This window comes from Pleurodeles waltl, chromosome 12, assembly GCF_031143425.1.
Source record: "Pleurodeles waltl isolate 20211129_DDA chromosome 12, aPleWal1.hap1.20221129, whole genome shotgun sequence".
Classification (NCBI taxonomy): domain Eukaryota; kingdom Metazoa; phylum Chordata; class Amphibia; order Caudata; family Salamandridae; genus Pleurodeles; species Pleurodeles waltl.
In genome coordinates, this window is record NC_090451.1 from 195,844,933 (window position 1) to 195,862,104 (window position 17,172).

Here is a 17,172-nt window from a genome sequence, read left to right on the forward strand (position 1 = left end):
AGTGGAGATGTGGCATGCCAGAGATGGGTATTGGGTGATTTGCACAGAGGTGTAGTGGGTGAAATGTTAATTGGGGTGGGTTTAGGTGGTGAGGGAGTATGCAGGACAAGATAATCGTGTGACATGAATGTTGTTGGTACATATCTGACTCCACCCCCGCTCAGGTATTCATGTCAGGCCCTCAGGATGCAGGATGTTCAAGATCTTCTCCTCCCATGATGTGAAAGTAGGTGGAGGAGGTGAGGACCCACTGTCAGTCTTCAGTACGGCTAGCTGGAGTCTGGATGCCATGAAACGTACCCTCCACCGTAGGTGATTCCACCTCTTCCTGATGTCCTCCCTTGTTCGTGGATGACTACCTCCAGAATTGACCCTATCGACTATTCTTTGCCACCACTCCATTTTCCTTACAAATTCACCCACCCTGACCCTCAACTCATCAGTGAAACGTGGGTGTTTTTGTGGAGACTTGATAGTGGTTGTGAAGACGGTGTGTGGGGGTGTTGTAAGTGAAAGGGTGCAGTGTTTGGTAAATGGAGAGGTGTAGGTGCTGTGATGAGTGAGTGATGGTTGTAGTGGATTATATGTGCTGATGATGTGTATATTGTGAATGTTGTGCTGATGTGGGGTGAGTGTTGAGTGAAATGTGTATGTGTGCCTACAGTGTAAAAGAGCAAAATCTATTTTTTGGGCTTCTCTTGTATGTGAATGGCGTTCTGGATGCAAAGGATTGTGGGTTGTGTAGGGGTGTTTTATATATTGCAGTGAGTAGGTGTGTCATGGTGTAGGTGTGTGCCAGATGTAGGATATTCAAACTATCCAATGTGGTGTTGTGTTATGACTGAAGTGAGTTGAGCCCACTGCGGTTCGCACCGCCAATGGTTTTCTGTCATGGAAGTTCTTCTGTCGTGATATGTGGATCGTAATCTGATGAGAGGGTCCTGGCAGTTTTAGAAATGTGGCTTTTTTTGGGTGGAGTTCGCAGTGTGACTCGTACTACAGCGGTCGTATGACTGCCAACTTTGCAGTCTTTTGTTGGCCGCCACTGCGGCTGTCTTACCGTCGGACTGCCAAACTCATAATGAGGCCCTAAGTCTAAGACTCCAATAATGGCTGGCAACAAATGCTGGCAGCCAATCGGAGTGCTCACTCCCATGGGAGTCTGACTCCCAGTGGAGTGAATTGGCCTAAGGAAGAATAAGCTCCCTGGGCCAATCAGAATGCTCTTTACTATCAAATTGGGTTCGAGGGACTCTCGCAAGAGCCTCTCAAACCCAACCGTTCAGATATACAAATATTATTAAACCTTCATTTCTCAAGAACTACTGAATGGATTTATATAAAATCATAAAAAACACAATCAGCAAACCAAGATCTAGTTCAGCAGTTGTTAGAAAATGCTTCAGATAAGTCTATAAAAAATGCATGGAAATTTTGTGCTTTGTGACCCCTCCTCCCTTTTCACAGCCTCTGCTCGATGGATCACCCTGAACCTTGCCATGTACTAAAAAAAAGATCACTTTAAAAAAAAGTTTCATGAAGATTCATCAAACAGTGCCAAAGTTATATGCAAAACAACAACAAAAATCTATGTAAAGCCTGACCTAACCATAACTAAACAGTGGCAATATATATATATTCATCAGTGGTGTCATAAATGATGTCATAAAATATGTCATGAGTGATGCAATGTGTGAGGTCCTAAGCAGTGCATGGCGGAGGAACATGTTATAGTTAGCTCTGCTAACTAATTGTTTTTTTTTTTTTTTTTTTGCTGAAAACGTTAATGTTGCCACTGAGATATTCACCTAACTATAACATCACTACAACGTCACTTTTACCTTTGTTTTTTTAGTACGATTCTAAAGCTTTTTTTTTAAACAAAAAAAGATTTTTGTAATCGCACTTAACTATAACGTTACTTTAACCTTTGTTTTTTTCAATGAATTCCTATGTGTTTTAATGTAAAGTAATATTTTACTCATGGCCAAAGGCTGTTGCGCAGTTGGCTGCAGGACCTGACCTGTAGCTAATCTCTGAGGCAACACCCCCCAGGCATATATATTACCCCACATCTGAACAGGCAGTAAGCAAGTGTTGAAAATGTATTTGTAGTAAAGCTTCAGCGTGTTTTAGCTGTGATAGCCTTTGTCACAACACTGACCGGTTAGTTACCCTTCCATCTTAAACAAGCATAGTGATACTAACATAAAGAAGGGACTTATCACAGGAGCAAAAGCATGAGCATCATCTTGAAATGTGCAAAACTGCATAAGCATGTATACATTAGGATAAATTATTGTAAATACCAAACATTTACTCGATGTAGTCAAATAATTCATGTGACCGTGATGCAAAGAGGCTTGTGCAAAACCACATGGTGTCTTGATATCAACAAACGATGGACAGATCATGATCACTGCTGCTACATGAGCATCATTTTGGCGTATGCATTGCTGCATTATCATACAAGTAACTATTGAAATAAACATCCATTGATAACTGAATAGTCACTCACTATAGTGCATTGATTAGCGTATATGTAATACAATTGAAAATATGAAGATGCTTGTGAAAAAACTGCATGGTTGCATACGATTTTACATAATAACATTAGCATCAGATTGATCATAGTCTGAAAACGTGAGCACCATACTGGCATGTGCAATGCTACATTGACATCTAAGTAAATAATTTAACAAACCATCATGAATATCTGCATTGATTTGCACTAACATAATGTAATTGCCCACAGGGCAAATTAACTGGTGTAAAAACCCATGATTATGATTATGCTTATACTAGTCTCCTCATACGGAAATGGCTCATTTTCATAAATGAAAGTAATTGTACCCCGTTTAACATACACAATCAAAGCCCTGGAAATTCGGCAATTACCACATGTATGTAGAAGAAAAGAAAAATTACTTCACTCTAGCCCAGTGGACAAAGTCAAGACTGGCAAAATAGTAACTAAATACTTAATTAAACATTTGTTCCTGTTGGGTGGAGGTATTGCTTATGCATAGTTCATTCTGTTATGGTTGCATGTTCTCTCATGGGGCGGTTTCTTTATAAGAGGATATGACTTCAGGCCCCATTAATAACTGGCTGGCAGCTAGATTCTCCACTGCTCTCCTAGGATTAAAAATAAAATATTCACATAAGGATAGCTTGTAAGTAGTGACACAAAGCTTAACTGTATCTAACACAACGCTAGTAACTTCTGGCAGCTTTTTAAGAGTGAGTGTACATTTCCTCATCTATGTTCATCCCATTAGGTTCATTTGTGTCTATTCTCAAAATTCACCTTGACTCCAACCTCCTAAGTGATTTCTCCTTGTCCCTTCCGCAGACTGTTTTTGGTATGCAATTAATCAAACTGTATTTTAGTAGGTCAGGGTTTCCCTTATGGACAGTTCTAAAGTGTTGTGCTGTTGGGTAATTCTCATCCTGATTTTCTTATTGCCTTAAGATGTTGCAAAAATGCTTTTATATACCAGCAGTATAGTGCCGCATATGTACATTTTGGGGCATGGGCAGGAAAGAGTGTCTGTGGCATGATCTGTTTTGCATGACAAAGTATGTCATTAGGTATCCTTTCTTCAAGCTTGGTGCTTACCTCAGTATTATGAATTTCATGTTCACAGGCTTTACATTTGCCACATCGTGTAAAGCTTTTGCGAGGTTTCAGCCAATGGCCTTATTTCAATCTGACCTCACTTTTAACCAGTATTTCTTAGGTTGAACGGACTTTCTTGTATGTAATCTGAGGTTTCCTCCCTACTTCTCAGATGAAAGGGTCCTTTTGTATAAAATGCCAGTGTTTTTTTAGTGCTCTGTGCAGTTCATCATGCTGGCTATTGAATATCGTTATGAACCTATACTCTTTGTGTGGCTTACCCTGGTGGTTGAATAATACTGTCTCCCTCTTTTTAGTAGCTACTCTATTTTTGCAGATTAAGAGCTAGAGGTTATTCAAAAAGTACTCTTACGTCTCTTGATCATTAATGCCTCTATAGTGTCAAAAGCTGCTTCGGTGCTACATATGCACCTAGCAAGCATAAGCCTGCTATATGGGATACTATTTTTCAATGGCATGGGGTGATAGCTTGTGGCACGTACCTGTGGACACAAAATTTGACATGCCCCATAACCTGGCACACTCAGGGGCTTCACTGAAACAAGTGTGGGTGCCTGCATTTGTTTTTTTTTCAAATGTTCTGCAGATTTGCAGATCTGCCGCAACTCCTTCCAAAAAGTGTTTTTGAAATGTTAGTTATTTTTCTGGGTGGGGTCCCTCTCTAGACTCAGCACTGGCGCTGAGGGGTCAGGGTGTCCCTACCTTGGCCCTTTTTCTTTTTTTTAAATCAATTTTTCAGTGACTTGGCTGAAGCCTAATCCAATATGGCTGCCAACACTTCCTTGTTGAAGTGTTGGCAACCAATTAGATCTCAGCACGAGGTCAGGAGGGTTTGTGGAGCTTTCGCATCCATATATATATATATATATATATATATATACACACAAAGTTATTATTTCTTCAATTACTCAAAAACTACAGAATGGATTTACACCAAATAAGAAAAAGGTCTCTCTCTGGAACAAGGGTTACCACTCTTCCAAATTTGGTGTATTTCCGTCCAGTGGTTCAGGCCCTATTCCTGTTAAAAATCCCTGTGGAAAAATACACTGGGGGGATAAAGAGTTTTGCCCCCCCCCCCCCCTTTTTCTCGGCCCCCCACTTGACGGATGAACCCATATGCTTCCAGGCTGATGCGAGTGTCAAATTTATTTGGAAAATTGTGTGAATCAAGCAATGCCAAATATAGGCAAGTAACAATCATGTTTTTACTATAGAAACTAGGTCCTAACTATATATACCTAGTGGCGACTGCTACCAGGTAATATATATATATATATATATATATATATATATAAGAGCTATTCTATTTTCTGCTGATTTAAGAGCACTTTTTGAGTAACCCCAAGCTCTTAGGGCCTGATTACAACTTTGGAGGAAGGTGTTAATCCGTCCCAAATGTGACGGATATACCACCAGCCGTATTACGAGTCCATTATATCCTATGGAACTCATAATACGGCTGGTGGTATATCCGTCACATTTGGGACGGATTAACACCTCCTCCAAAGTTGTAATCCGGCCCTAAGTCTCTTGATCATTAATGCCTGTGTAGTGTCAAATGCTGCTTCGGTGCTACATATTCATCTAGGGAGCATAAGCTCACTGTATGGGATACTATTTTTCAATGGCCTGTGGACACAAAATTTAACATGCCCCTGAGTCCTGACCTACCCATGGGGAATATATGTATATTCAGAAGAAAAAAAAAAACAGAGATTAAAGTAAAGTTGTAACAACTCCATATATGTTTGAAAAAAACTTTAGAAATACACCTAAGTACCAGTTAGAGAGTGCAGCTAAAGCTGTTCATTAAAACTGAAAAACCACTAAAATTCAAGACTGTTCATTGGGACGTTAAACTGCACACCAAACGTAATGCTCATGACCTCACACTTGATCAACCAGATTCCGTTTAAATTATCATAAATGATCTTACAGATGAAATTACATAACACATTATCCTTAACTGTATGAAAGAGATGAATGTAAATGTACTGTTTAGAGTGTGGTTTGAGTATGTCATTTAATTGATGTTTCTTTTATTGAATTACTAAGATTGTATTTACACATGCAATAATGTGGCATAAACAAACCCAACCATATGCTTTTGGCAGTGCAAAGAAGGGTTTTGCCACTGGGTCTACCCTACATTCAGGCCCTGCTCTGATTTTCCCTCAGTTGATAAACCACTGCTGCGCATGAAGCCGGGGAAGACAGCAATGCCTATGCATTTGGCCAGGCCCTGCATCCAACCCCCCACAGGTAGCCAACTGCAGCTGGGCACACATTCTACAGTTTCCTGTGGCAAACCCCAGATGCAACCCTACCTTCGCCCTACCTGCTGTGATTGGCTAACCCTTTGGCGATGTGCAGCTGAGGTTAGCAACAGGGTGTGGCCTATGGTCCTACCCTATCTCTTTTTATTATTTATTTCTGAGGAGCTTACAGGCCTGGTGCTGGATCCAAGAAGTCAGCAGCAGTTCAGTGATGGTACAGAGGCACTCTCAGGAGGTTCTGGACCCCTTGGCTTGTTTTCTCAGCTTAATACAGGTGGGGCTCATGGATGACTACACATGCATCCAGAATCTTCTAACATGCAACCTGGCACACTAAGGACCATGTGCTGTCTCAGGTCTATATGGAGGCATGCCAAGACTTTCTCTTTTCCTTTTTGGTGAAGAACGACCAGATTGAAACTGAATGCCAACAGACATACTGTTCAGCATGTCACCTGCCAGTCTGAAACACCTGACTGAAGCAGACCCATCAAAAATGTATCAAGAGGTGCAGTGCTTGAAATGGAAAAATAGAAGTTCAGGTAGTCTGTACCAGAGTACTTGCTTATTTCTGAGAAGTGCCGGTACTCCCCAATTGAAAGTATTGCGATTTTCTTCAGAAGTGCAGGTACTATCCCTCTAAAAATAAAAAATAAAGTGCCGGTACTCCGTACTGGACAGTACCAGCCCATTGAAAGCACTGAAGAGGTGTGAGCCCTTTATCATGGTGGTCTGCCCGACTGGTGTAGAAACATCTCAAAACAAACCCACATGTGAAGGAGAAGCAAAAATAGAGGATATCATTTGCGAGTGAGACTTGAAGATGACTCTTCCTTGTTGAAAGAGATATGTGATGCATCAGAAGTAAAGAATACAATGAGGCGTTAACAGTTTGGTCTCTGCAAGTGACCCACACCCGTTCTGGAGCCTTTTTTTTTTTTTTTAACAACAATAGAAGTCCTAGGAAAGCCCTTCAGAGGTGTCCCTCCTTCATGTAGTGAACCTGCTAGTGGCATGGGCACCATGCAAAAACAGATACTGCTTTCTGAGTCTGGGGAAAAGTGATGTCATTCCTAATTATATTTCACATTTTCCTTACTCTTTCAGTTCCTAAGAGTTTTTAGTTTTTCCTCAGATGTTGTGTTTCTGTAGTATTTTTTTCATGCAACATATTACTCCTGCATAGTCCATATAATGAAAGCATTCACCTCTATGTATCTGTGTAAGTTCTAAGTGTGGGTGAGTGTTTATAACAAGCCATGATTGAGAGCTGCTGAGGTCACGCCAAAGGCAATGTGAATTTCTCACCATGCCCATTGGTGGGTCATAAATGAGTTTAGAGTACATGCTCATCCCAACATCAGTCTCTATGTAGATTTAGGAAAATGCATGGCTTACAGGTGAGTGGGTGCATTGTGGGTGTGGGGGATGCTGAAGAGAAGGAGATTCAAGGAAGTACATGCCGGAGAGAGTGAAAAGATGGTTCTGAACAGAAAAGAGATAAGGTGTGAGATATACAGATGTGGAGTTTCATAAAGACATCAGTGGAGAAAGGGCATAAGTATCCAACCAAGAGAGTGCAGAAGAAAGTGGGGTTGAGAGAAAACCTGAAGTGATTGAGTCACTCCCATTTCACAGACCTTAGGGATGTTTAATTCACTCTGCTTAACATGTTTAAATGACTTTGTATGCATGTATGTATATATGCATATATAAATATATTTATATGCATATAAGTTTCCAACATTTAAAGGGTAGACCAGCAGGCTGGAACATCAGAGAAATGCTACTGCCATTACAGGACATGGGGACATGGTCCCATGTGCTATAAATATTTTAAAGAACCATATAAGGGACAGGGTAGTGGAGGTTTACTGCGCTCCAATGGGCCTTCCATAGGACTGGGAAGTTTGGCATCCAACCCTTCTTTGCACACAGCTGAATGCCAGAGGTTTGGTCATCCACAGGGTCTTGGGTATCATACTTTACATTTAAAATCCCTAGAATTTCACTGAAAAATCAAAGCTTAAAATTACATAATAGGTGTGTTAGAAATGGGTTTTTTGGTTGGCAGTCAGGTTACCCTCTGTCCAGAAAGCAGACAGGTGAGTCCTTTGAGCAGCCAGGCAGTTCTTCTTGGCAGGATGTAGTTTCTGGTTCAGGTTTCTTCTCCAGCAAGTGTCTGATGAGGTAGGGCAGAGGCCCTGTTTTATACCAAAATGTGCCTTTGAAGTGGGGGAGACTTCAAAGAGTGGCTAAGAAGTGCCCCAGGTCCCCTTTCAGTTCAATCCTGTCTGCCAGGGTCCCAGTAGGGGGTGTGGCAGTCCTTTGTGTGAGAGCAGGCCCTCCACCCTCCCAGCCCAGGAAGACCCATTCAAAATGCAGATGTATGCAAGTGAGGCTGAGTACCCTGTGTTTGGGGTGTGTCTGAGTGAATGCACAAGGAGCTGTCAACCAAGCCCAGCCAGACGTGGATTGTAAGGCACAGAAGGATTTAAGTGCAAAGAAATGCTCATTTTCTAAAAGTGGCATTTCTAGAACAGTAATATTAAATCCGACTTCACCAGTCAGTAGGATTTTGTATTACCATTCTGGCCATACTAAATATGACCTTCCTGCTCCTTTCAGATCAGCAGCTGCCACTTCAACAGTGTATGAGGGCAGCCCCAATGTTAGCCTATGAAGGGAGCAGGCCTCACAGTAGTGTGAAAACGAATTTAGGAGTTTTACACTACCAGGACATATAACTACCCAGGTACATGTCCTGCCTTTTACCTACACAGCACCCTGCCCTAGGGGTTACCTAGGGCACATATTAAGGGTGGCTTATATGTAGAAAAAGGGGAGTTCTAGGCTTGGCAAGAACTTTTAAATGCCAAGTCGATGTGGCAGTGAAACTGCACACACAGGCCTTGCAATGGCAGGCCTGAGACCAGGAGAAGGGGCTACTTAAGTGGGTGGCACAGCCAGTGCTGCTGGCCCCCTAGTAGCATTTAATTTTCCAGCCCTATGCACATAGAGTGCACCTTACTAGGGACTTATAAGTAAATTAATAGTCCAATCAGGTATGATTCCAGGTTACCATGTTTTAGGGGAGAGAGCATATGCACTTTAGCCCTGGTTAGCAGGGGTAAAGTGTGCAGAGTCTATAAACCAGCAAAAACAGTGTCCAAAAAGTGGAGGGAGGCAGGCAAAAAGTTAGGGGTGACTACCCTAAAGCTGTCAGGTCTAACAAGGTGAAAATGTCAGTTAAAATGTAACCTTAAATGAAAAAACCCACTGAAATTCACCAGTTATCTTCTACTACGCTAACTAGAACTTGTGCCCCCACCTTTTTCTGTCTATGACCTCACTTATGACATCATTCATGACTGGTTCAATTACATCGTTGATGACCTCACCAGTAGCATCTCAAATGACGACATTGACAATAGCACTTTGTTTTTTTGGAGTTCTTGTCCAGTTCTAATGAATAAGACACACAAGCATAGCATTTTGAAATTTCATCTGCAATGTTGTTGCTCATTGAAACCATTTCATCTCCGCTCTTGTGTGCAGCTCATTTCACAACAACAATTTTCATTAGTAACTGTAGTGCATTTCAGAGGTCCAGAATTTGTGGTTCTTTTTTTACTTGGAGTGCTAGTAGATGCCATAGAACTCGTTCGCAACTATGGCTGTCCAAAATCCTGGACCACTCCAAAACAATACTAACTATCCATATAGATGATAACAGTCAATCCGTTGGCCTCCAACATGATCCTGTAACAGCAATCAACTCTGCGACTTGTGCGGAAGTTAAATTACACAAGTATGATGCTTCCACGCTGTATGCCGTTGTGCAAACTGCATATGGTACTTGCAGACTTCCATAGTGATCTCTCAGACAAGAACCATTTACAAATAAAAGTAAAGCAGACCAATTGAGTGGCATATCTTAAATGTCTGGTTTTGGCTTGCTGCATAATTATATCACATCAATATAGTTATGGTCACAGTCATCAATCCCATCATCAACTTCTTTTGCTTCTTGCCTTTGGCAAAGGCAGAAATGTATGAGGATTCAGAATTTCGGTATACTTCATTAAAATTTTCACTGCCGCTAACATTTTCTAGTACATTAATACAGTCATGGTCACAGTCATCAATCCCATCACTAACGTCTTTTACTTCTTTCTTTGACAAACCCAAGATTGTAGCAGGATTCAGAGTTTTGCAAAATGTAATAAAAATGTTCAGACTCACTAAAATTATTTGCTCTTACTTAGCCAGCTACTCGCAATATACTGAGGGCATGTACAAGTTAACAATGTTTCAAACGAATGTGGAACCAACAAAATAGATGCATACACGATCACAATTACCTCACTATTTCCAACTGCCAAAGAAGTTGCTGCAATATTTTTCATGCTACCTGGCAGAACAGAGGTTACTGTATCCAGTGCTGCAGAATAATCTGCAATTGGCTGTTGGTGGCTTCCTGCTGCTGAGTAAGAAAGGAAACTCTGTACCCTTCTCTTTAATGACAGAATGAATAAAAATCTCTCTCGTAATTAGGCATTCCTGGTGCAGGCACAGTACACACACTGTGTCTGAGCAAGGCCTGCATACACTCATCGTCCCATGGCACTGGATTACCAACATCATTGCACGCAAGTCTCTGTACAGGCTATGAAATGAAAGTAATGTTTGGAATCCACTGACAGTTGCCAATCATTCCCAGAAACATCCTCCCCTCTCTCTGTGTAGTTGATGGATTCATTCTTAGAGTCACAGAAATGCATTAAAAAATGGGGGTAACCATGCTAGAAATAGCCACCCCCCCCCCCCCCAAACGAAGGACAATAAGGCTAACCTTGGCCAGTTGCCAGTTGAGATTTTGTCTAAGTGGCAATAAATGGAGAGTAGATCTGCAATTGAGTGCTTACTCCTTTGATCACCCACTGTATGGTCCCTTCCCTGTGGGGAGGTGAACTGCCCAGTTTGGAGATTTTTAGCTAGAGAACAGTGCAAGTGCGTACTCTGATATTCCCTATTTGTAAGGTTAGAAAGTTTTAAAGTGGGGCAGTGTGACTGTCCCTGGGATCCTATGTCAGGACAGGGCTGCTGTCCTAAGGATTGCAATGCTAGACAGGGGTGCTGTCTCAGCAAGGCCAGAGCAGGGCAAAAAGTTTGTCCCCATGGCTCTAAGAGAGGACAGGGTTGCTGTCCCTCTTGGGTTGGAGCAGAACAGGGCTGCTGTCCTAAAGGCTCCACATAAAGAACAGGGCTGCTGTCCTATGTCTTTAGAGGTAATGCAGGGGTGGTGCACTAAAGTTTCTGTGGGAGGGCTGGAGGGTTGCTCCAAATTTACCAAAACAGTGCAGTTATGCTTATCTGTTTCAGTGTTTTCATAGAGAGGGACTTTTTACCTCTGGGAGTTTAGCTGTGGACTCCCTTGGTACAGGTTCCCTAGGAGTGGTATCTCCTACCACAGGAATGGTATCCTTAGTGGTAGGGTGGGGAAGGGATACCTTGATACCCTTTTTACCTGTGGGGCGAGGAGGAACCAGGGCTCCTTCTCTTCTTTGCTTTTTCATTTCACTTGAAATGAGAGGAAGCATTTCCTCAGGGATACCCAGCATGGATGCATGAGCCCTAAAATCCACATCAGCCCAACCTGAGGCATCTAGGTCATTACCTAAGAGACAGTCTACAGGCAAGATAGGTGACGCCACCACCTGCTTTGGGGCAGTAGCTCCACCCCAACTAAGTTGCACCACAGCTAAGGTGAGAGACTGAGTGGAGTTGTTGACATCAGTAACCTGGCATCTCTGTCCAAGGGGGTGTTGTGCAGGTGACACCAGGTTTTCAGTCACCAAAGTAATACTGGCACCTGTGTTCCTCTAGGCCCTGGCCTCCACACCATTTATTTCAATTGACTGCTTGTACTTATCCATGTTAAGGGGACAAGCAGCCACTGTGGCAAGGCCAATACCACCAGGTGAGACAAACTGTCTTGGGGGTTTCTACACCTACCCCAGTTTCTATGATGGACCCAAAATTGAACCAAACACCACCTTTAGTTTGACTATTGCCAGTAGTCTCACCACTAATACTACTACTACTACTAGTACTAGGGGCACCAGAAGTTGAAATGGATTTAGTAGTGGTGGTAGGCTCAGGAGCTTTACCTGGACAGGACTTATACCCTGGCCTATGGCCTTTACCTCTGCACACATAGCACCAAGGCTTTTTATTGTGTGTAGAAGAGGAAGAAGACGTTTCATCCCCACCCCCAGAGGAGTGTTGTGGACCTGAAGAGGAATCTTTGTTTGTTTGTCCCCATGCTTGTCCTGAGATTTTTCACAATCTTTCTTCTCTTCTTTGTCACCCTCTGTATTAACATTTCTGCTCACCCTTGTTCTGATCCATTTGTCTGCCTTCTTTCACAATTCTTGGAGAGGGATCAGATCTGAGTCTACCAAGTATTGGTGTAACAAATCAGACACACAACTATTCAAAATATGCTCTCTCAAAATTAGATTATATAGACCCTCATAGTCAGACACTTTGCTGCCATGTAACCAGCCTTCTAAAGCTTTGACACAACAGTCCACAAAGTCAACCCAATCCTCTGAGGATTCTTTCTTGGTTTCCCTGAACTTGATTCTATATTGCTCTGTGGTGAGCCCAAAACCATCTATGAGTGCATGTTTAAGAATGTAATAATTGTCTGAATCCTCCTCCCTAACAGTGAAGAGTCTGTCCTTCCCTTTATCAGAGAAGGACAACCACAGAATAGCAGCCCACTGCCTAAGAGGGACCTTTTGAACTTTACAGGCCCTCTCAAGTGCAGCAAACCACTTTTGGATGTCATTCCCCACCTTGTATGGGGGAACAATTTTGTGTAAGTTTCTTGAGTCAATAGTGTCCTCCCTGACCCCATAAGTTCTGGTACTGTTGCTGCTGCCACCATGGGGAACTAACCCCAACCCCTGCCTTTCCCTTTCCACAGCAAAGTCCTCCCTATCTAGGGCCAGCTGTGGCTGCTGCAGTCTCAGCATGGCCTCCTCCAATCTCAGCTTTCTGAGCTCACTGTCTATGGAGTCATCACCTGGATTTGATGTGTGGGACCCCTCAGAAACTGAGGTGACATGGGAATGTGCAGAGGTAGATCCATCCCTAACTTTGGTAACCCTAGTGTCCTGGCCTCTAGGCGTGAAGGGAGCTCTACCTGTATGTGAACCCCTCCCACTGCCAGCTACACTACATAGTTTGCTGGGGGAAGGTTTTGTGAAGAGCCCTCCCCTGAATCTTCAGGCTGATCCCCTGAATCTAAAGGGTTAGAATCCCCCTCCCTCTCCTCTTCCTGGTTACCAGACCAGTCCTGGTCATTGTGGAGAAGGAGACTTAAAAGGAAATTTTTATTAGGGTTATTTCCTACCTCTAAGTTTGTCTCTGAGCAAAGCCCCCTGAGAACTTTGAAAGTCAGGTTCTCATAGGGAGTTCCCATAAGTCCAGGGTGGCCTCAGAGGAAGATATGGTGTAGTGAGTTAGAGTAAAGTGAAAGGAAAGAAAAAGACCTACTTTACCTAACTCTTAATCTTTTTAGAAAGAAAGTGAAAAGACTAGATCCTGTACTATGTATACTTTTTGTATTGCTCTAGGTATAGAGTACAGTGTCCTGTGGAAAGCACCGGTGACAGAATGATAAGGCAAGTGCAAGTGCTTATCCCACTGCTGCCACCAACGACCTGGTTTGTAGTGGGTACCAAAGGTACTTACACCTTATACCAGGTCCAGTTATCCCTTATTAGTGAAATGTAGTCCGTATCTAGCAGCCAGACTGTCTTGGGGTAGCTGTAGCTGAGCAGCCAAGGCTGATCTAGGAGACATGCAAAGCTCTTACAATACCACTGTAGTCACACAGTACTCACACACGAAAGAAAATACTCAGTGTTACAAAAATAAAGGTACTTTATTTTTAGTGACACAATGCCAAAAATACCTTAGAGACTATACTCCATTAAGAGGTAAGTAATATACACAGAATGTACACTAGAATGCAGAATTAGCTCTAAAAACAGTTAGAAAATAGTGAAAATCACAATATGTTGCAATGGGCCTAGGGGAAACACAAACCATATACTAAAATAGTGGGATGCGAAAGTCGGTTTCCCACCTAGGCAAGTGTATTGTGTAGAGGGGCGCTGGGAGTGTAAGAAAACATCAAAGATAAGTAATAGAACCCACCCCAGAGCCCAGGAAAATAGGAGTAAATCACAGTAGGTTTCCTAGAACACACAAGAAGTCGTGAATGAAGATTATGCAAGAACCAGAAGAGACTGCAAGACACCAATGATGAATCCTTGGACCTGAAGACCTGTGGAAGAAGGGGACTAAGTCCAAGAACCACTGAAGAGTCCAGGAAGAACAGGAGCCCCTGCTAACCCGGATGAAGGTGCAAAAGAAGAACCACCGTGAGTAGACAAAGTCAGTTAGGCACCCAAGAAGACAGACCCGGGTTCCTGGTTGGTGCAGATGGTGATCCACACTGGATGGGTAACTGCAGTCTGGTTTGCGTTACTGGATTCTGCCAACAAGCCTTGGCACACGCAAAGCTCACGGTTAGCGGAAAATGGCGCTGCCCGGGACCAGGAGGAACCTGGGGGCCTCTACCCATGACGGGGAGGCAGCAAATCAGAGAGCCCTCAGAAGACCAGGCAGGGTGCACAGTAGTCCCACAGCATCGGGACAAAGAAGGTTCAAATAGAGGCCCACACAGCATGACACAAAGGAATCCCACGCCGCCGGAGAACCACTCGGAAAGCTGTGTGTCGCAGGATGGAGTGCTGGAGACCTAAGCTGTGCTGTGCACGAAGAACTTCTTGGAAGGTCGCACACATGTCTTGGCAACTGCAAGGAAGCAAGCCCTTACCTCCACCAAAGTTGGGCAGCTGGACGTTGGGACTGTCAGGGTCACTTTAGTCCACAAACGGTGTTGCTGGATCCATGCTCGTCGTCTGGAGAGAGGACCCACGTCACCAGTTGTCGCTGCAGAGAGGTGCCTGCTGACGCAGGGACTTGACTCCGTCACTTCACGGGAGATTCCTTTGGTTCTAATGGTGCAGGCTGAAGACAGGCAGTCCTCAGAGGATGCACGACCTGGAAACTGTTGCAGTTGCTGGCAGGAGCTGAAGATACAATGTTGCAGAAGTCATCTTTACTTTTTTGTTGCAGTTTGGAGAGTTCCTGGAAGGTTCAGCTGCGGTTCCGTTGGTTGAAGATGAAGTAAAGGATGCAGAGGATTCCTGCTGGAGTCTTGCAATATGAATCTGAGTAAACGCCCAGGAGAGAGACCCGAAGTAGCCCTGAAAGTGGGATTGGTCAGCTACACAGGTAAGCACCTATCAGGGGAGGGCTCGGATGTCACCTGCCGGCACTGACCACTCAGATGCTCCCAGAGTGCCCCACCACCTTGGAATCCAAGATGGCAAAACCCAGGGACTGTCTGGAGGAGCTCTGGGAACCACCCCTGGGGTGGTGATGGACAGGGGAGTTGTAACTCCCCTTTCCTTAGTCCAGTTTTGCACCAGAGCAGGGATTGCAGGTCCCTGAACCGATGTGGACTGGATTATGCAAGGAGGTCACCATGTGTGCCCTTCAAAGCATTTCCAGAGGCTCTGGGAGGCTACCCCTCCCATGCCTGTAACACCTACTTCCAATGGGGGAGGGTGTAACACCCCTGGGCCTGAGCTGCTCAAGCAACAGGAGGGCAGAAACCTGTCTGTGAGGTGGCAGCAGCTGGGCCTGCCTGGAAAACCTCAGAAGGCTGGTATGGCAGTACTGGGGGTCCACTGTGGTGCCCCCAGAGTGCATGGGATTGTACAAACAATACTAGAATCAGTATTGGGGTGCAATTCCCAGTTGTTAGACACCTCACATGGCCATATTCGAAGTTACCATTTTGGAGCTGGAGGTATTGACCTATGTCCAGGGCACGTGTAAAATGGTGTCCTCGCACTCACGAAGTCTGGGAAAATGGTCCTGGATGATGTGGTGGCCCCTCTGCTAGTGCAGGGATGCCCTCACACACAGGTACTTTGCACCCAGCCTTCAGGGTTGGAAGGCCTGGCACATGGGTGACTTATAAGTGACCAGGTGCAGTGAAAATGGCTGTGAAAGGGTGCATGCACCATTTCACACAAGTTGCAATGGCAGTCCTATAGAAGCCTTTGCATGGGCTCCCTGTGGGTGGCAAAAGTAATGCTGCAGCCCATAGGAATCCCCTGGAACTCCAATGCCCTGGGTACCTAAGTACCATATACTAGGGACTTATAAGGGGGCACCAGTTTGCCAGTTTGGTATGAAATACTGGGTTACCAGTATGTAGTGAATTTGGGAACAGAGAGAGTATGAGCACTGGGGTCCTGGTTAACAGGATCCCAGTGGCACAGTCAAGCATACGGACAAAACAGTGAAACATAGTGACAAGTAGGCTACAAATCATAAGCACTGGGGTCCTGGCTAGCAGGATCCCAGTGACACGGTCAAACACACTGACAAACAGGCCAAAAATGGGGGTAACCATGCTAGAAAGAGGCTACTTTCTCACATGCGTTCTTTGAACACTTCCTCATTTCCCTCTAAATTTGGTGTCCTAAACAAATGACTTTTTTTGTCAGTATTGCATTTTAATAGAGACACTATATGCCGATTTTTGGCCAAATGATTTAATAAAGCAAGTGTGTTCAACTTATACCTCTTTTGTTTTGACTGCAGTCATCAATTCAATATATTGCGCCAGTACCGAGCCGCAAGCACAACGTAAACTTTCTCTATTGTCTTGTGGGATTCTACACCAAACAAGAATCCAAATCCAAACAAGTCCATCATAGGTGAGTTACATGGGCTTCCTAAGACTTGCTTTAGACTGCCCTTTCAATCATTTTAGCAAGTGGCAGGCACAGTCGCCTTCTCAGCCTCACAAGTAGGCCTATATTGAGGAGTTTGGGGATACACTGCATTTAGTTATGCACTGCACTGTCTCTGCTCTTTTGATTAACTCAATTTCCTTTCCTGCAACATCCCAGACCTCATTTTTCATGGTATGGCTTAAATTCAAAAGTAAATCCTCTTTTGTGAGAACTAGGAGCAATTTAACCTTTGCCTTTTGCAATTTTACTTTAAAGTCCATGTCATCAGTACAATAAATCATGCAATTTACCATGCACAACATATCATGACATAACAAATTCAATGGACCTC